At 34.4% G+C, this 22801-nt stretch overlaps 1 protein-coding gene across 1 annotated transcript in view; it reads right to left on the bottom strand.

The window, feature by feature from the left end:
- Positions 1–22801, bottom strand: part of LOC130897264 (probable JmjC domain-containing histone demethylation protein 2C) — a 318396-nt gene that overhangs the window by 106204 nt on the left and 189391 nt on the right. The gene's annotated exons all lie outside the window — the stretch shown is intronic.

The raw sequence follows: 22801 nt of genomic DNA, 5'->3' as shown, positions 1-22801 counted from the left end.
GGAATGAAACCAATGACAAGGATAATAATAAAGTGAATGACCCGTGGGATTGTAGGTGATATAATTAGAAGACATTATAATATTGGTACGTGAAGAATCTAACTCAGTCACTTGAATCATGTTTATTTTGAAGTAGCGCTACGTCCACAGCCATTGAATAAGTAAGAGTGTCGATAATTGGCTTTTCTGTCACCTCCAGTCGTTAACCAGAACCTCGAAGAGGCACTTAACCGAAATTGGGATTATTATTATTTCGGAAAAAAATAATACCTACTAGACAAAAAGATAATGATATCTAACAGGTTTAATTAAGTTATGCTAAATGCAGTTATGTTAAATGCAGGACTCCTTTTGTAGCACCACAACTTTGTGTTTCCCAAAAAGACTTCAAGACATGGTCATAGAAAATTGAAAAACGAGGAGAAATCAGAAACATTGAGTAAGACCCCGAGTTTGAAACAATGACTGGTCATCGAAGGCTCTTTCATTAAGCCTAGATGTGCTAAGACGTGAATTATCATCTAAAAAACTTTGAAAAGTGTGAGAGAGATAAGGAAATAAAAAGTTTTTCCATTAGAACAACGCATTTTTTTACATTTCGGTGAACGCAAAGACTAAAATACATGAATTGCATATCGAATAGGTTTACCACCCATCTTATTTATAACAGATCTGTGGGCTAGCGAAATTTTCATCAAAACATAGAGGAGCTCTTAGGAAAATATCAAAACATGAGATGTTTCACATGTTTTATCAACTACGAGAATGGTCCCAGAAGTACCTGGCCTGACCTAGAGATGGCGGTAGCTGCTTGAAAAATCTATCTATAAGTTTCAAGACGCCACGTTGTTTAGTATTTGGTTGGCACCCATCAATATTGAACACGGAAAAAATTGGTCATATTTTTTTTTAAAGACTTCAACCCAACCCAACCAGATTCTACTTTGGATAGAACTGCTCCTTCGTTATCAACAGTAAAATATTGGGTAGCAGAGTTTAAACTTTGTCCTTACGACCTGCGGATACCAACATCGTACTGGTCGACCAAATGAGGTGAAAACTCCAGAAATGTTAAAGAAAATCCACAAAGCGGTACTGGATGATCGTCGACTGAACGTGCGCGACCTAACAGACATAGTAGTAGTGAGCAAGTTGAATGCCGAGTTTGCTCAAAATGGAACAAAAACGGTGTCGTGAAGATGTTTTCATCAAGTGTTTTGCAATGTTTCAAATAAATTTTTGTGCCGTTTCATTACCATGGATGAAACATGGGTACATCACTTTACGCCCGAAATTAATAAAATCAATCAAAACAATAGACTGAAGATGGAGAATCTGTTCCAAAGAAGGCAAAGATCGTTCCATCTGAAGGAAAGGTAATGACTTCGGATTGTTTTTTGGAAAGCATGTGGGATAATTTTCATTTACTATCAACGGAGAGTATTATGCGAACTTATTGCAACGTTTGAGCGAAAAAATCAAGCTAAAACGGCCGCATTTGGCTAAGAATGAAATGATGTTTAATCAAGACAATACACCAGTTCACACACATCTGTTAATGTTTGAATTGCTACCTCATGTACCCTATTCGCCCCCTCAAATTATTTTCTGTTTCCTGACTTGAAAAAATGGCTCGTTAGTCAAAGATTTTCCAACAATGAAGAGTTAATGTTGGCAGTTGATGGCTATTTTGAAGATCTTGAAGATTCTCATTATAAAAAGTGTATCGAACTTACTCGTATTGAGCATCGCTGGTAAAAGTATAGGGAGCTATAAGATAATATATAATATAATAAATATATAAATTAAATATATTTTTTCCAAAATTTTTGTGTTTACTTTGTTGAACCACGTACTTCTGGGACCATCCTCGTATGTTGTTTTAACAATAAATTTTGTAGCTAATGTTATCAATAATTAAAGTGGCGATAGTGTCTAATTTTAAATATATTTCTCAATCGATGAATATTTTGGATTCCGGTCTGACTGTTATCTATTTATTTTACGATTACGAAAATTCTCAGTTGTGAAATAAATTTTTTATGTTTGAAAATAAATTTATTCTATAAATAAAGCAAACAGTTCAATTTGATAATCCAATGATAATTGGTACATCACGTGTTGTATAAACTGCTAATAAATGATATGAAAAACAAACAAAAAATGTTATTTTCCTTTTATTAGAACAATCGAAAATATATTTTTTTTATTAGAAATCTTGTTAATGAGGTGTAAATTTTTACAATTACATTTCAATAAAAAAATGTGACATATTGTGTTTTTTCATCCAGTATATTGGGTGATTTGATGTTTTCAAAATTATTTTTTTCGAAATCAGTAGTCCTTTTTCATAATCCCTTTGCATAAAAATTTTTAGAAAATAATATTCAGCTGTGTAACTAAACGCGGCACTCATAACTTATTCTGATCGTCTCAACTCCAAATATTTTCGAAAGTATTTTTGAATCTCGAATCTTTGAATTTCGAAAAAAATATAATATGCCTTGATACATGAATAACTATATTTTACGGTCACGCTTAAAATGACTAATTATTACTAATTACTGTAATGTTTTTCTTATTTATTTATACGATTTCTATTCGTGAGGTGAGTTAATAACTCTTAAGTTCTTAATTTATTTAAATACCTTACACTACACTTAACTAATTTATATAATTCACTTATTACTACCAATTAACTATATATATTCAAATTCTTCGATTACTTTATATTTCGGTCTGTTCGCTACGACTATTTATTATAAACTGAACTATACTGCGCTGGACAAATTCCTTATATATATCCCAAAAGAATTCTCAAGACTTCTAGAAAATAAAGAAACAAATAAATAAATAGACCTTCCTAGAAATTATTCAAAAGAAACAATGTAAATAAACCGTCTGCTATAATAAAAACAAACATCAAACGGATTCCGGGTATCTCCAACGTACATCAAAGGCGCCGCGCTGCTGCCGAATTTTAAAAGATACTGGCAAGACCGCGGAGACGCGTTCCTAACATTACTGAAGATCGGATTTTCCAATTTCATATTCTCAAATACGCGTTCTTGTAGCCAATTTTCATCATCGTTTCCTGAAGTTGTAATATAATCCGTTCCTAAGATATTGCCGACGGCCTTTCTTAGTTATGTTCCTGCTGGATTTGTAAATATAATTCGTCCTCTTCTTCTTTCTCTTTTCCTAAGTCTTATTTCTTCTACTATTCAGCCCCTTGAGAAGCGGATGTCCAGCTTTCGTGCCATGTCAAATCTTCGCTTGAGTGTTGGTGAATCTTAGTGATTTTCAACTATTTCTTCCGTGTTGTCCCTAGAGTTATCATCTGGAATAAGTCTTTCTAAGGTTTTTGTCTCTGATTTAGTAACTATCAATATTATCATATTATCTCCAAAATAAATTTTAGTGTTGTTTAAGCATTTAACAGGATCATAACTTGTTTAAAACACCTCCTACTATAGATTTTTTGCTACAAGTTATCTAGCACCGGATCCTGTTAACGTATTTCAGGTATGCAATCCCTAATCCTCGTATTTGGGTGATTCCATTATAACTGTGATATTCAATGTCCTGTATTGTTTTTTTGTACTAGTCATTAATTAATAATCAATTAATAAAAATTTTGTGTTAATTGAATAATTCTTAAGATATTTAAACATTATTTTTATACAATATAACTTGCCACTTAAAGAAAACTTATACTACATCACTTGAATGTCAGTACCGTGTCATGTCCATTCCTAGAATTTACCGATAAATTATTAATTTTTTTTGTCGTAACAAATGATTTAAACTAATTACCTTATAAATTCTAATGTTTATGATCAAACTGAGGAAAATTGATGCACTTGTTGTTTAATATCTTAAGTTACCATGTCAGTACCGTGGATAAATGAGTCAGTACCGTGGAACTCAAAATCCGACATTTGTGTCTTGCTCGTGATACTTTGAAGTTGTAGTAAATTCCTCTTAGAGTTTTATTTTTACAGTAAAATAGATGAATAATATGCATAAAAAAGTTAGAAAAGTTAAATTTTAAAATCTTGAAATTTTGAATACAAAAAATCACAGTTAGAACGGAATCACCCATTTGTCTTTTTAGTAATGCATATGTTGCAAATTGCCTAGTTCTAAGAACAGAAATTCTGATAAAATTATCAAAAGGGAAAAACCACGACGATTTTATAATCTAAAATCGTATATCATCGTTAGAGTAATATGTTATTCATAGCTTTCGTTTCGCGGAATTCAAACGAGTTTATTATGTTATTTTCAACGTCACCAACCAGTTAGGATATCGATCGGCTATGCTGTTACAACACAACAATGAATATATTAAGAGAAAAAAGTATATAAACATTGAATAAACAAGTTTATGATAATTTTACCGATTTAATTGAACATTTATAAACAGTGTAAAGGCGATGGTATTCATACAGAACCGGCTGTAACCATATTTGTGGGAGTAAAAAAAACGACATTATAATATGTGCGAGGGCACTATCATAGATAGTTCAGTCAAATTAACTTGAAAGAATTTGATTTTCGAAGAATGTCACATATTTTTTCTTGTTCAGTACTAGTTTTGAGATAGACAAATGAAATCAAATATTTGAAATATTTTCTATTCAATCAATTTCCACACTTTTGCATGCGTTTGAACCAATCGTCGAAGCATTTTTCCATTTCAATTAACGTACCTCTAAAACATGTGATCTGAACTCAACCGCTTTTATTTATTTTTGATCTACTGAAATAAGAAGAAATCATCGGGTGCCAAACAAGGATTGTACGGCGGATGATTCATCAATTCGATGTTTTGACTGTTCAAAAACGTTTTAGTTTGAACTTATGTGTGACAGCCCGCATTGTGGTAGTGGAAAACGATTGATTTACCTGGTGCTGGTGAATCATTCAGAATTGACCGTTCTACGTTGCTCTAGAGGAACGATGGAGACATTTCCAGTTATTCCATACCACCATTTGCGTCGAAGTGCTTCGTGTGCGAATAACTTGTTGGATTTGGTTCGTCTTGAAAGACCCATACAGTGCTTCATATTCATAGATCCATGATTCATCGCTAATCACGATCTTTAGACGTCTTTTCAAGCGACGAATTTTTACAGCATTTATTTTTTGAGAAATTGTCAAATTATGCGGTATCCAACGCGACAAATCTTGTTGACAGCCAAATGTTCATGCAATATTGAATATATGCGAGTAGAATGTCACTTGACGATCCTGCAATATCAGTTTACGCACAGCATCGATGTTTTCTGGCACAAAAGCTGATTTTGGACGTGGTGCTTCATTACCAAAAGTCGAAACAAGCTGATCGACACACTACTGTTGGTTTAATCCACGAGGAAACTCACAGAACATCATCGTACAAAAATTTTCGCGATTTAATTCCTTGACCTAGATGAATGTTTCAAGTATCTGCACTTGCGCCTTATTTACTGCTTATAGTCAATACCACTTACTCATAACTACTAAAAACAAAGTACAGCAAACATCTTAACGAGAAAATCTCTCACATAAAGGACATAGATGACAAGGAAAATACATTATCTATGAGAAACGAAACTATGATGAAAAGAGGACATATAAAAATAACACAGAAGAAAAAACGTAGATAATTCGAAGTAACTGCTTACAGTCAACACTACTATATAAGTTTTTCCTACCTGGGAGATTGTATCTTTTAGTTTCTAGTTTATAGCGCATTTGGACTGTGAAAACACTGTTTTAATATGTCTTGAAAGCTAATCAGTAAAGGACGATTCACGTTAGAGACTATTACTTTTATTTTATAAATTGATTGTTTACCAAGAAACAATTTTTTACACGATTTAAATATGTGAAAGATTTAACTAAAGATTGTGCCAAAAGCTCTGACTAATTAATGCTTTTATTATGCTGCATTCAGAGCAACTGCGTAAGCTAGTCACATAATCACTTCATATGATATCTTCAATATTTGATATGACCCCGAGATCCATAAACAAAGCCAATAATCGGTAGAAATAAGTAGGAAATGTCCTAAAAAAACGAAGATCTCCAATTCAAACTGAAAGCAATCTTATTCGTTTTTTATTTCCACGGCATCGTTTATGATAAATATGTGATTAGACAGTCTTAAGTTAGTATCTTGAACAACACATGAGATTTGACATATCTCAAAGCTTGAGTAGCAGCCTTCATATGTAGAGCTACTGTTAAAAATGAGGATCGTAACTTTTGGAGAAATTGCTTACAGGTTTCTTTATTTTGTGGAAAAACTTCTGCTCGTATAATTTCCGATGATTAGAAATTGTAGATATTAAAAAAATTTCGCAAATTGAAAAGAAAAAACCTTACAGATTCCGGTAAGGCTTCTCAAGACGAATAAAATGATGTATTTGACATTTGCCATAACTTGATTGTTTATTGCAAAAATCCATTTTACTTTGAAACAAACTTGATTTTTAAAATTAATTATTGTATAACAGTTAGGACGATTGTCCACGATCTTTCAACATTCAAATATTTTACAGCGAATGACAGTCTGGCTGAGGGATGATTAAAATTATATACATATTAACACAATAAAAGTTTTCTCCAAAACACTATCATTATTTATAATCTCATTAGAATTCACAACATACTGCACCTTGCAAGCTGCAATTAAACTAAACTGTTAAGAATACATAACTTCGACCTCCTCACTACCTATAAGGAAAAACCTAAAACCCTATTTTCGGTGAAATTTGTCGAGAAGAGATTCTTTGAATTGGAATAAAACAAAATTTCTAACCTTTAATGGCGAATAAGTACATACTAAAGAAAAAGAAAAAATCTTACGGCTATGTAATCGTTAAAACGTAGGGCTTCGGACTTATACGGACTATACACCTTATGGTTAGAAAAGATCAAAAAAAAAATCGAAAAGTTAATATAATATATCTCAGGTACATTTATGAAAATTTTAGGAAATATTTATATTATTCTTTAATATTTAAAATTACCTACTACTAAGTTTTGGATAAATAGTATAGAAATGCATTTTCTATCACTTACTTATTTGCAATCTCTTCTACCACAGGTGTAGAGGTGATATTCTATTTCATTAAATCTTTTCCTTCCTGTTTACCTCTTCTTTTTTCAAGTTTTTTTGCTATTTCTTTATTCCATTCTCTCTCATATTTTATGGCAATCGCTTATAGCGCTTTAATATCCTTTTTTGAGGTGGATTACTCCTCGTTTTCCATTTTGATTTTCTTTATAGTTTATCATTTGTCTTGGCTGCTCTTCAGCTCTCTTACGTCCTCCTCTATTTCGTTTCTCGGCCTGCCTCTTCTCTTTGGTCACAATGGATTCCATTTCGTTATTATTTTGATTATTTTAATTAGTTTTCTTCTCCTTATATATCCAGCCCAGTTGAGTCTTCGTGCTTTTATGTATCTCACTATATTTTCCTTCGCCATCTCTTTCTCCATTTCTTTAGTTTTCCAGCGTTCCACTTTTTTGTACTTTTCTTTGTTTCATAATATCTGCTTAGATCTAGATTTTTTCTTTTGGTCATTACTAGATAATGGTTTGTGTCTGCTTGTGCTCCTCTGTATTTGTTTTTGTGTCTGTTGTTTTCCTGCTAATTCCCTTTATGACTAGGATGTGATCTGTTTGTCTTTCGGTTTTACCTCCTGGATCGTTACTTTTTAATTTATTACCACACTTCGTGGGTAATTTTATTTCCACAGTTGAGCGTTTGCGTCTCCAAATAATATTATCTCGTCTCTCTTTGGTATTTCCTTTCATTTTTATATTATTTAATAAAAAATTGTGTCGCTTTTACCATAAAACTGTTATGACAATAAAGCTTATCTCTCTCTCTTCTTTTCTTTTGGTTTGTTTCGGTTTCCCATATCACTTCAACTGTACTGACCTTCTTTATTATCATTATATGTCCAAATCATCTCAATTGTTTTTGTTCAATTTTTTGTACTACACTCACTACGTTTAATTTCCGTCTAATTTTTTCGTTCCTTATTTTGTCTTGTTTATTCATCCCCGCTTTTTGTCTCAGTATTTTTATTTCACATATTTTTTATCCAATTTTTTGGTTAGCACCCGTGATTCGCAACCATAGAACAGCATTTATTATAGTACTAAGTCGCAGATTCTCGTTTTTGTACATTTTGTTATCTCTTTTTATTTAAGAATACTCTGTAACGGACTACATATGTAGTGTGTCTAATTTTTCTTGGTCTAAGTTCGTTGCTACGAGTATATGTCCCGCTGTTGGTAACTTTTCGTAATGTGTCTTACATCTGTCTAATATTTCGTTTTCTTCAGTTATAAGTTTACCATTTGTAGTTTTTAGGTTGCTTATTGGATTTTTCTTAGCTTCTTTTATTGGCTTTTTCACTTTGTCTCTCTGTTTTATGTATATTTCTTAATCTTCATGTTTTTTATTATCTCTTCCATAATCTTTTTTCTCTTTTATCTCCATTTTTATTTCTTCATTCCTCCAGTTGTTTTTGTACTTGTTCCACAGAGCCTACCTTTCTATCACTAAATTTTCAAAAATTTTTTGGTTCCCCACGATTCCACCGTCAGAGAGAGGTTTTGGCTAAAGGCCACAAACGGTTCCAGTCTAAATCTGGTTACAAGTGTTATAAATTTTATGAATTTCTCTTTCACAACTATATATATATATATATATATATATATATATATATATATATAAAACATGAATCTAAATCTAGACTGATCGATTGATCAGATTAATTCGTTCTTCATTAATAAGCGCCGTCGTTTCCTGCAGATCATTCCGACAAATAAAAAGACAGGTACCGCTTATGTCTGGCACCAGATGTTTTTTTATATATTTTCTCATTCTCTCCTTATGCTTCATAAATTGAATTGAAAGGAAAGACGTCTCTGAAGCTGAACGTGATAACGGTATCCAACATACATTTCAGTCTTCAAAAACACTAAATTTATGTAATCGTTAGATTCGCTTTTTATAACGATGAAATAAAAAACGTTTATTACTAGTTAATATATTTGTCGTTTTTATTACTCTGTTGGCCCATAATTATCAGGTTTATAATATGGAAGACTTTTCACCTCATATTTGACTTATCAATGTCAGAAAGACAACGAATAATTTCCTTCGTACTTGTCCTAACTCTAATTATTTTCCAGGCATACCGAAAGTATAAAAACTCATTAAACTTGCAAACAATTCGCTTTACCCTTACATTTGAAAGGGCGCTTCCCCTTCGTTGGTGTCCTCATATGATGATACATCACCTTTAAGGAGCTTTGAACCTCCTCCCTGTCCCATTTTCCTGCTCGTTTACAGAAAGTGATTCCCTATTTTCATATTGAATTTACGAGGAAAATAAATCTTTAAAAGGGATATTTAACAATCTGAATGATTAAATATGATAAATATGGTATAGAAGAAAAATAAAAAGTAAATTTCATTAAAGTTTTTCGTTGTTTTCTTTATATTTTTTCTCATTACGTTCATTTGAAAAAACATTTACAAGATTTGATTATAATATAAATATGGTACAGAAAAAATATTTATTATACAGAAATCTACAACTGTCAAACTCATTTTCAACATACATTTGGAGGCACTTGTCCTAGCGTGACAAAGGATTAGTATGCCTTCTTCATAGAAGGTTGCCGCTTGTATATTCAGCCATCATCGTTAAAGTGTTGATCACTACAGAAGGATTTTGAGTGGAAGAAGAGACGAAAATCACTGGAATAAGTTTCGGGCTGTTCAAACACGTTGCAGCTAAATTTCTGTAGGAATTCGCAGTGTGAGGAAAAAAGAGCACGTTTTGAACGAAATCTTCGACGGTTGTTGTGTATTACACGGCGCAATTTCTTAATGGTCTCGCAGTAATGTCTTTCCTGTACCACTTGAACTTTTGGAGGTGGCAATATTTGCTGTGATTCAACTTTCGTTGGAGACGAAGGATGTCTCCGTTTCATTGGATGCCATTTAGTTTCTTGGGTGTCGTAAGTTACCCAAATATGATCCCTCGTGAGTATTTCAGAGAGAAAATTATCACCATCTCTATTTTAAGGTGTAAAAAACTTAAATGCACTGCCCAACCGTTGTATTTTGTGGTTTTTCGGTACCCATCATGGGTAGTTTTCGAAATTCCAGTTTTTCATTAACAATTTCATTAATTAGTGATCGTGAGATTGAAATATTTTTACATATTTTTAAATCTGTCAGTGACAAACTCACTTCCGAGAATTTTGATAATGGTAACTTCACGTTCTAATTTCGACATCTTCTCTTTCTGAATACGACATTATCTTCCTCTTCTTGTTTTTATATATCTCGGTTTACAAATGTTTCGACGTTATCCGATTTCTAACCGCCATCTCTATCCTGCCATAGATATTATTTCTTTATCTGTGCCCTCTCTCCAGCTTCTTCGTGGTCTATTGAAAAACCCAATTAAAACCTCGTTAGGTAGCGGGTAGATACTCAATAATAATTGATAGATTTACTTCAGAGACGCGCCCCTGCTTTCGCGAGCCTTTTTTGTCTTCCAAGATCGTATTGGGGAAACTATTGTCCCATTCCAAATCTCCTGTTCAAACCTAATAAATTCCCTCCAGTATTATCCTACACGAAGAGGTGATGAGGCGAAGAGGAAGGACCTCAATACGGCGTAAATGGCAACCATAGCCTTTGGGATCCGTGTGAAGACAAAGTTCAGAATAAGCCCTCAGCTGTGGAGAAAGCAGTTCATACAGGAATAGTACGCACCGAAAAAAAAACCCTGGACTTCCAGATTGGGACTGGGGTACTGGTCCAATTACTCGAACAGCCTGTCCAACGCCCCAGAACAAATCCTATTTTTCTAAATTCTAAAGTGGCATTCTGTTTTCATGTGACTTTTTCTTTCTTTTTAAGTTCCAGTTGACATGAAATAATAAAAATACTCGACAGTGTTTTTATTTACATGATGTCAAACTGTTTACATTGTTAAACAAGAGCATAAACTCGTTAAAGTCGTATACGTATGAAGGTCACAATAATAATTTAAAATGTAGTAATATAAATACATTCGAATGCAAATTCGAAATGCAGAACGGGATTATGGATATGCGAATGTTTTCTTTTATGAGAATTCCAGACGTTTCGACCCATACATATTGAGTTTAAAAATACTGAAATGAAATATGCAATAACGTGTAATATAAATACAACATAACCTGACTTTTTTGGTAAAATTTCACAACCGATTTATAGCGTGCAGTGAGGGTGTGTCGAACAAGTTGATTTCAATAACGAACAGGGTCGTATAAAGGATATATTGAAAGAAAATGTAAATAAATTCTGAGAATTTTATTTCGAAATAGCGCAATTTTTATGATCAGTGATAAGGAATTTCTGAAATGAGAATTTTATTGTATATGAAGAAGTATTTATATGAAGTTTAAGTATTGCAGTTATAGTTTATAGTTATATTTCCATGTAAAGGGATTAATTTCTAATGCAAAATTAAATATGTAAAATTTTTATAAATGTACATGAGGTGATAAAAATTTTCGATCTATTATTGGTTTATTTTAACCATAACCCGATGTATTAAAGATTACATAGACTTAGCCTAAGATTTTTTTCGAAAAATAAGTACCCACTTGCCAAGGCAGCTGATTGAAAGTCTCAATGGGCACTAAACTCCAAAGCCCTCCCAAACCTCCAAAAATACCCCTGAAAAGTCGAAGGTTACCATAAGACCAGGGCCTCCAGCCAGTTTTTCTGAAACTTGGCACAATGATAATTTGCAGCAATCTAAAAGTCTTAACGGAGACGAAACCCCAAAACCTCCAACCCCGTCAAAACTATCCCTGAAATGTCCGAAGGTACCTTGGGAAGAAGGAAATTGGTTTTGGCGAATTGTGGAATAGTCCCGGCAATTTAAGGCAAGATTGAAGAGACCCGGCCACTTAAAAGAAAGTGTAGAGGTATAGTCAATTAAGGCAATACTAAATAGTCTCGGACATTAAGGCAAGGTTGAACATAGCCGGCCACCTAAGGCAAAGTTTAAGTCCAGTCAATTGAGGCAAAATTAAACATTCCGGTCCATTTAAAGCAAGGCTGAACAACCCCGGCCACTTGTGGCAAGGTGTATAAGTCCAAGCAATTGTGGTACGATAAAATAGTCCCGGGCACTTAAGGAAAGGTTGAGACCCTGCCACTTGAAACAAGGTGTAGAAGTCTAGTCAATTAAGGCAAGACTAAATAGTCATTAAGGCAAATTTGGACAGTCTTGGTCACTTAAGGCAAAGTAAGCCTTTCTCAAGCATTTTTACGTTTTATATGTAATTAAGAAGAATTGAGAGTCAATCTTAATATGTTTTCATTGTGTCCACATATAAAGCAGGTATTAGATGATGTTTGCCGAAGTATATTTAGACGAAATGCCAAAGTATCATCTTGAAAAGCTCTTATTTGATTCACTATGTTACTATTAACAGTATTCATTTCGAATAGGACGATTTCCCGTTTCTTAATATGGTACCATTGGACTTTTCAGAAGTAGTTTTGTGGGTTTGGTTGGCTTTTGAGGTTTCTTGACCATTTTAATCAGCTTGCTTTGAACTATCAATGAGCAAAATTTCAGAACAATTGGCCAAAACTAATTCCCTTCCACCCAGGGTACCATCGGACACTTCAGTGGTAGTGTTGACGGGGTAGGGGGTTTTGGGGTTAAGATCCCATGGAGACTTTTAATCAGGATTGAGCGGGTCCTTTTATCTGATTTTGAATAATTTGGCTCTGACTGATGCTGCTGCTGCTATATTTTCGTACATAATAGAGTCCACATTATCAGAATCAAACGGTTGTAAATGGGTTGCGTTCCCGCGGTCAAATTTTAATCCGGGTTACTGTAAAGGTCGTATATGAATTGCGACCCGAAGACCTTCTTACTAATGTATATTTAGTCTGTAAATAAGAAAATGTTCAATCCGGATACAACTGGTATAGAACTTTTCAGATCCGGTTGACCGCGGGGCGCAAGTAGTGTGCAGCGAATCAAAGATAGCTATTATTCTGCCAGCCATTTTTACTTTCACAAAAAAAAAAAAGGTTTTAAGCAGGTAATAGCTCGGAAACGTCGAAACTGTCCTACCAACAGAAACCAAGAATAACTTTATCTGCTGAATTTCAAAGAGTCAAGTTATCCCCTAAATCATACCGAGAATAAGGTTAACCGGCACTTTAAGAACGCTGATAATTATGAGCTTATTCTAGAACTGGCCCTTAACGATTAACTTTATCTAGAGAATTCCGATAACCTAATTCTAGTAGTAATATCTGAATTTTTAATCAAAATAATCTGCTAATATTTAGATAATTTTTTATTTGGTTGATAGGAAATGTTAGAAATTGGAGATTGCTAAATATTTTTTAATGCACTTTCACCTTGGATTTTATATCAACATATTTATATACTAATGTAACTATTTTGAATTTAATCAATATCTATTTATAATTATAATATCATACGAGGTGTGGCAATTAGATGAAATTATCATTAAAATACAGATGAATTAAGTTTCACACTGAATTTTATCAGCGACGTTTAAACTCTCTTTGAAATCATTAACGCTGCTGTGTTAACTTCGAGGAAACCAAACGAAATATTTTATTAAATGCAAATAATTGGACACATCATTAAAAAAATTTCTGTAAATAAACTTGTAGGAAAAATATCATTTTTCAACATTGCCATATAATAATTTTAGAAGCAAGAGGCATTCTCGAAGAAAAAAACATTTGTTTACTTAAAAACCTTTCTTAGGATCCCAACACAAATAAACCTAGGAATTTCTGAGTAGTGAGACGGATCGACAAGATGCAACGAAGTGCATTCGATTCGGGGAAGCCTCAGAAAACTTTGTGAACAAAGATTATACATGAGAAATGAAAATTGCCTTTGTGCAGGGTAAAAATACATTTTGAAAATTTTACTACTACGAGGTTTTCGAGGTCGCTGAACACGAGTATCATAACAGAAAAGTTTTACGAGTTACCTGGTGCCCAGAGTGGCCGATATCTACGTCATTACCTAGAGCTCCGTAGAAATTCGTCATAAAATTGACGGAAAATATATATCCTGGTGGTATTCGAAATCGTTGTACACGAATATCACAACAGAGAAGGTCTACGGGATACCTGGTACGCGGGGTGACTGGTTTATAGGTTGTCTCTGACGATGACCGTTACGAATAATAAACTTTTTCGAATAGATAAAAAAATTCAAATAAATTTTCCCGATACAAAACCGATTGGAGCCATAAATGTGGATGCAGGAAGTATGATTTACACTGCAGTGTCGCATACAAAAAATGTGCAAGCATTAATGATAGGGTTCTGATTTAGTTCGTGTTGTCTAAAGTATTATTTAGAAAGAAACAGTCGGTAGGTTAAAGGAAAAGTTTACGCACAAAAGAAAACGTTGACGATATGAAATTTGAAACAACAGAATTGTTTATCCATACAACAAGAGTACCGGTCAAAATTTTTTACCCACACTTACAGTCTGCAATAGTTTCCTAATTGAGTTTTAGACATATCGATGCTTTTATTATTTAGGTGACATTCTCTATAACGATTTTAACAAAAAATTGTCGTCTATTTGGTTCCATTCGTTGTAGAGGATATTCAAAAGATGTGAATTAAGAGTAGGACTCCTTTCTGACTTCCCTGTCTATTTTATCCCGCAACAACTCAATCAGATTATAATCGGGTCACTGTGATGGCCTAATAATTACTTTAAGTACATTCTTCATATCCAATTCCTTAAATATTCTTTGCACAGCTTTGAGGATGCTTGGTATCGTTTTTATGCTGGAAGATAAATTTTTTGCCGATCGAACGTCGGCCAGATAATTTTCCTTTAATATTTTTTTAGCTTTCTCTCTTAAACATCCCTTCAATTTTTACCAGGTTTCCAATCGTCTTTCTTTCAAAACATCCGCAAACCTTCAATGAGCCTTCGCCTTGATTCGTTCTTCCTTTGACCAGCGCACTAACCCAAACACCTCTAGCTTTGACTAATCACTACATAAAATTATCTCTCACTCCTTATGCTTGCTTGTTCTTTAGCCCACTGCCACCTCTTGATTTTATTTTGACGTCTCAATTGAGGATTCTTTCCTCAAATAGGCCAGCTACTCTGAATCCCCTTTTCACTGTAGAAGTACCCAAAGGATTCATGGATATGAACTGCTATCTCTGTGCCTGCGGTTCGAGGCCGCCCTGACCGTTTACTATCGTGAAAGCTCCTGGTGGATGGTTTGGTTACTTTTGCCTAGACTATGAAGACTTGCCATCACTGCACAATGTTTTCTATTTGTAAAAAAATGGTACGAACCTCGTATTTTATCGCTAACATGCCGGTAATAAATTGTAGATAGTAATTTGGGGCAACATGTTATATGAATGCATAATACGAACTTATAATTGGACAACATGAAAAAAGATAGTCGAGTTAATTAAATGTTCATTATTTATTTTTTCTACTAGATAGAAGAGAAAGTTATTTTTAATAGTGACATGAAAACACGTTAGGTCAGACATTTTTTGCAAATGTTCACATACATGATTATTAAACAGAAAAAAATATTGAAATCTTATCGGAATTTTCACTAGATTTTAGTACAACTTTTTCGACAATCCACCCTAAGTTAGTATAGACAGTACATTAAGTACATATAATTCTTTTTTAATTATTTTTTTCTCAACTACCATTTCCTCGTTGAAATTCTATTCCAATCAGATCGAAGCCTTGGAATCAACCAAAAAATGTGTGAATCGTTGCGTGCAGTTTATACCTCGGAATCAGCTCATTTCTTATCAATGAGAGAATAACCACCCTAAACCCCCTCTTGATAATATGCAATATCAATATAAAACTCCACTTCCTCCATAGGAATATTTAGGAGAATCTACGAGGTCTGGCTATTAAATAACAAGACTGCGTGTCTAGAAGGCGCCCTACACGGGTGGGGTAAAAAACGAGTAGTGCTTTGGGTATCTAGATATTTTGTCTATGCAACGTATCAATCCCAAATTTCTTGTTAAATTGAAAAAAACTCTATGCGTGCTGAGTGCTATAAATAGTTGCAAGAAGCCTAGGGGGACAATTCTCTATCTCGTGAGCGTGTTTTTGAGGGCCGAGAGAGCACTGAAGATGACCAGCGCCCAGGTCGTCCTGTGACTGTTTCAACTACGAAAACAGTGATCAAAATCAACCAAATTGTGCGTGTAGATCTTCGAATGAGGATCCGGATGATTGCCGAGGCTGTAAACGCCGATAAAGAAACGGTTAGACAAATTTTACACGAGGAATTGCACATGACAAAAGTCTGTGCGAAGTTGGTGCCAAAAAATCTGACCAAAAGCTCTTGCGTCAACAGTTATGCTCAGATTTCATAGGTTAGAAAGGTTAGAAAAAGATTTGTTTTGAATGGGACCCGATTTGAGTCGATGGAAGCGGTAAAGCAAAACCAAAGAAGACTTCCAGCATTGCTTCGATCAATGGAATAAACGTGATGAAAGGTGTGTTGCGAGGGGAGTTATTTAATAGCCAGACCTCGTATGCATCAGGACTTGAGCGTCTTGAATCAGCTGAAATTTTTTCAGCAACAGATGCACTGTAAACTATCATTGTTATCAGGATCGGGCGTAGCTGCAATTTTTTCATTTTTTTTCTCAATGTCTTTGAAAACCTTCAACCGTTAATTAAAAATGTTCTAAAGGTGAGCAATTATTAAAACTCTTTATAACTAGTTTCTAACCTTCCAGATGGTACTACATAAATCTATTATAAAGATCGCGGAGCTGGTTGATAAATTATTCCTTCTGTGTGCAACATTCTAACGTCTCTGAATATATCATGTTACGTTAAATACACAACCTCTTCGTCATGATGATTCCAGTCGGTGGTCGTTTATTTTTATCTTTTTGGAAACGAGCCAACACCAACTAAGATGCAAATCGTTTGTGACAATCTTTCCCTGTTGCTTAAAAATTTTATCAACGTCAAATGTGACCTCTAGAATATATTTTCATCTTTCTAATTTATCTGCAAATTCTAACAATGAAAATTCAAACAAAAAAAATTTTCTATAAACAATAGCGAAATTACTAAGCAATACGGCGATTTACGATAAATACGCAGGCTTTGTTCGTCGCCAAGTGAAACTTAAAGGGGAACTATCATTCGAGCACATTTGAGAATCGACTTCGATTCGATAGTATTTAAACATCACATCCACACACGCACTTATACACAGAGATCCTATTGTCGCAGCTGTGTCACTCACCCGATCGATGTTGCCAAATCAAGTAAAAAAAAATAAGTCAAGTATTTTAATCATATTTCCTGTACAAGATTTTTATTAATTGTATACTTATCTTCAATGCTCTGTTGTTCGTGATTAAATTCGCAATCTCGCGATATAATTTTAATTTGAAGTTTTAGGCACTTGAATACTTTGTTACTAATTTGATTTAGCCTCAATTATTGAAATTTTGAAAATACTTTTGAGGCTTGATATTAAATTTTTTACATTTGACACTTGATATAAGAGGGTCGTCTGGAAAATTTTCGACTTCAACTTGAAGATTTCAGAACTTATTATTAAGCACGATTCGAAAAATTTTAGCCGGATATGGCCATATCTAACAGCGACATTCTTTTCAGTGGATCCCCTATTTTAAAGAAAAAATAAGTTATTTCGTCTAAATTTATATTGGGCTCAGCAGACAGCATCCAACTTCATAAACGTTTTTGATGAGTTTTACACTCACATTTCAAGTTTTCGGTCATGACTAACATGTAAAGTCTTGTATACAGTTTCGCCAGGCACAAATTTAAATTCTAATAGTTTGTCTTGCACACCATATTTCTAATTAAAATAACTCTCAACTATAAGGACAAGTTTATTCTCTTTTTCGTTGGAAACACCAGGACAACTCCTGTATATCCGGGACTGTCCAGTTCAAAGCGGCACGTTTAGCAAGTCTCGTGAGCAAAAACAACGACTCTGACTGCTGACACGCCTGCAATCGCAATCGCAAGTCACTGGTAAAAAAATGAACACGAAATTGTATTTTTTTAGTAATATCTTAAAGCTATTATCATTAGCTTCACATTGATATAATATACTTCAGTCCAATAGTATGTTATGATGGGTAACCACCCCTTCTATTTTTATTTACAATATTGCTAATTAGGGCTAACTGACCCTTATAAAAGATTCGCCACTACCAGTTAGTCATCAAACGTTAAAAACAAATAAGAATTCTACCTGGACACACACAAAATGGACACAATAGATGATAAAGCTGCTCAAGCGGTCACCCTAGAATCTGTGCGCTGAACATGAGTAATTCTGCTGATTCCACAGTTTACCGTCATTACCAAGAGACTGTTAACTTACATAAAAGACCCGGTTTCGGAAGAAAAAAATGGACACCCGAAAGAGATGAACGATTCATTGCTGAGAAATCAGGCCGTCACTGATGTTTAAGTTCAAGTTCAGAGAAACGCAAGTAGTAGCTGTGAGTGGGTAGACACTAAGAAAAAGACTTGAGGTATCTAACCTTGAGTGAAAAAGGCCAGCTGGTGCCCCTAAATTTACCCCAGCCCACCGAGTCGCTACGTTAATTAGACTGACGAACAATGAGGCTCCTTTCTCTTTTTAGACGAAAGCAGAGTTGTGGCGATAAAAGAGAACGAATCTACAGAAGACCTGGAGAAATTTGTATCGCGCAATGGAAGCAAAACCCGAGTTGGTTTTTATTGAAACTGACGGTCGAGTCGAGAGAAATCAACGGCGAACCGATACATAGAGGAAATTTTAGGGAATCACGTCGTTTCCTACGCCAGTTTCATCGGAGAAAACTTTATCCTAATACAGGACAATGCTCGTCCACATACTGCATATTCCGAACGGTAATATTTACAGGATGCCGAAATTGCCACTATAGATTGCCAGCCCGTAATGTCCGGTCTTAAATCCAATCGAGCATTTATGAGATGAACTTAAGAGAGTATTTCGGGTTAGAAATCCTGCACCAGCCACGAAATCGGACCTCAACATGGCGCTCATTGAAGAATAGGGTAGCAGCGAGAAAAATCGATCAAAGAAACTTATTCCATCCACGATAAAAAGCGATTGGAAACTGTTATTAGGGTCAGGGGAAGGAATATCAAATATTGATAGATTAATTTCCAATAAGTTTCTATTTTTACGAATTTAAGCCCGTTTCGTTTGATATTTAATTCAAAAAAGTAACTCAATAACAATATAGAGCACTCATTATAGAGCTAAGATTAATGGAGTCGATTTTTTTGCTATCGAGTGTATTAAAATTTATTTCTTCAGTCATTTTACACGTTAAATATACTTTTAGATTTTGTATCAATATTTTCGTGCTTCTAAACAAAATAAATATGTGGCAACACAGCCTATACTATTAAGTAGGATAGGATAGAAGTTTTTCACGAGCCATCTTATATTTAAAGATGGAAAGAATATAGGTAACATGTGTGAGTATAATAAATATACCTGCAGATTAAATCAAAAAAGTAAATAGGGGATCAGCATATGTGCATCTCATAAATAAATAATTCACTTGAATTCAACTTATTTAATTGACTAGTTAACCTACACTAAAGAAAATAGGTGTGTAGATTATAATTACATAATACATTCACCTGAAAATGTTTAATGTAATAGACAGTGGGCTCGGCAGAGATGTTTGGAGACGCCTGAGACAAGCGAAGGCTCACACCAAACAACTGCTCCAGCTAAATAGCTAAACATTAAATCAAACAACTAACAGGAAACTGCCATTTAAGACGCCACCTTCACACCATGGGCATCACGGATGATCCAGAGTGCCGCTGGTGCATGGAGGAGGACGAAACTGCAGACCACGTCATCTGTGAGTGACCTGCACTCACACACTGGACAAACCCCACAACCTGCAAAATGACATCAAAGGGTTCAAACCAAACGCTTGATCGGTGTCTTAAAGCACATCGGACTTTGGTGATGTCAAGTGGGGCGCGACGGGCCTATCTGAAGGCAAGTGCTCAACGGCTCCACGGCCGCCCACAGCTACATACTATGAACTATGAAGATAATAAGCAGTGAATTTTTTTGATAATAAAAACTGGTTAGTGTATTTTTTAGTTTTATTATAATGAAACTTTTGTTATAACCTAATCCAGCTACAAAGAAACTGAGTTGTCTTATTAGCACTCGCAGGAAATTTCACGACGTATTCGCATGTTGCTGAATATTCTTTTAATAGTAGTTGTTAGGTTGTGTATTCTTTCATTTTATTTTATAGCTATTATACTATATAACTGTATAGGTATACAAAAAACTTCTTGTTAAACTTCAAGGTGACTTTTTCATTGATATTTTCACCTTCATTTCATTTTACGAAACAAAACTATTTATTACTATGATTACATAACGAATGATAATGTCATTGAATGCAGTTAGTGTAGCGTTTAAAAATGATAATCAACTTTCTATTACCAATATAAGAAAATACTGTTAGTGCGTCAGTACACTGTTGAAAATTGTTGGTGGTTTTTGGTTGTGGTTCCGAAAAAGTGAACCTCAATTTTGCATATTGAAACTCTGAACAATATGGGGACACTTCTGGCAAATAGCAACCGCAGCCTGGAACTCCGGACCAGAATGCTTAGCTGTTCCATCTTTCCTGTTCTTCTGTACGGATGCGAAAGTTGGACCATGGATGCGGCCACTGAGAAGAAAATTGATGCGTCCGAAATGTACGTTTGCAGGCGAATGATGCGGATATCTTGGATAGAACATAAGACAAACATAGAGGTCTTACAGCAAATGGGTAAACACAAAGAACTTCTAACGACAATCAAAGAGGGAAAGTTGCATAAGACAAAATTCATGGCTGAAAGATTTGCGCAGATGGCACGGACAGACGTCTATAAAATATTCATTTTAGAGAAAAAAGTTTCAAACAAAGAATGAAGCTCATAAAAAGTTCAATAAAAAAGTTTATATACTTTTTTTACATAAATTTATTCTTTTGGCTGTTTTTTCCAAATAAAATTATCAAGTTGAAAGTAAGTTTATTTTTTTGCTGTTATGACCCTAAATATCCAAGAGTAGATAATGAACGCCAATTCTTTACTAAACCAAACTTAAAAATCCATTTTTCGCCAAATTTGATCTTGTAAATCAAATTTTCGTCCAAATTTTACTGTGAAAATCCAATTCCCTACCAAAAAACTAATTTTTAATCAAATTTAATTTTATAAATCCAATTTTCAATCAAATTTTGTCCATAATGAGCCCAGGAAAGTCAACTTTCATGTATTTTCATCAGAAAAATTCCAATTTCCACCAAATTGAATTGAAGACAAAACATTTTGACACAGTTTTTTTATGAAAAGGCGGTAAAAATCGTTCAAGGGACAATCTTCTTTAATAAAGAAAAAGCTTCAACGAAATCGAGGGGTTTATCTTTTCGAAACTTTATCCCTTTTCATATAAAGACGTCGGAATATTGTTCAAATATTTACAAGAAGGTAATGGAAATGGATACTTTTTTTATACGAAAAGAGTTTATGAGTATCGTTTTTGTCACAATTCCTTTATATAGGGAAGTTTGAACATTTAATTTGGTTTCAGTGGTTCGGTATATTTAAATTGACTACTACTCAAATTTACTTAAGGTAATTGCAACAACTATTCGAATATTTTCATTTAATATAAATTCATATTTTGACCGTAGCTTTTAACAGTGTAGCCACATGGGAACGGCAACGGCGGCGTCTATTTGAAAGTTCCATAAACAGACAGAGGCACGCAGGCGAAGCCCCGCTCGGTTCGCTCTTTATGTATGCATGCAGGCAGCTTGCGTGTTGGCGTTTTCATTGCTCTCCTCTCTTCTTACCCCCGCCCTCGAATACATCAATTATTATATCGGATGCATTTTGAATAGCTAACGGTATATAAGTGCCTCTCTCTTTTTTCCCTATCTCCTTCTAATAAGTCCCACAAACTTGCAGAGACGGCGTAAGGTATAAGAAACCTTAAAATTAATATGTTCAACAAGTATAGATGTCAAAATTTGACACCAAAACAAAATATAAAAAATATAGAAACATCAACATTACCATTAATGCGCAGAAGGTGCCAAAATACAACGTAGACATCGCACAAGAAGAAATCACATGTACCACCAAGGCTTAATAGTAATTTTAGCTCGAGCACCGAATGAATACCTCGTGGAGAAAACCTGAATATCGAAAAAACGATTGGAATGATTCATCTGGATACGATTCACGATCAGAGACATCCTTATTCCCATCAGCAAATTTACCATGAGTCGGACCAGAAGAGGATACCCTGCACTACATCTTCACCAGAAAGCCATGGATATCGACGGTTGGTGACAATGACGAAAGTGCTCAAGCAGAAGATATCAAAAGACAGCGGGGACAACGCGCCACAAAAGGTCTCATATCGGAGAGTTAATCTAGACCATGGACGTGACTATCTAGTTGACAAACTCGCCAGAAAGGCGAGAGGATGATTGATATGATTCATCTGAAAAACTCATCGTGCTATTCGCATCTAAGTGTTGGAATCCAGGATAGATACCATGAAGAAGATACAAAAAAGTTGCGCTGCATCGGCAAAATAAGCTACAAAGAGCTGAGGATTTACTCCAACA

The sequence above is a fragment of the Diorhabda carinulata genome, chromosome 8 (assembly GCF_026250575.1).
Source record: "Diorhabda carinulata isolate Delta chromosome 8, icDioCari1.1, whole genome shotgun sequence".
NCBI classification, from domain to species: Eukaryota; Metazoa; Arthropoda; class Insecta; order Coleoptera; family Chrysomelidae; genus Diorhabda; species Diorhabda carinulata.
The sequence above is the reverse complement of the archived record's forward strand: the minus strand, read 5'-3'. Positions and strand labels throughout refer to the sequence as shown.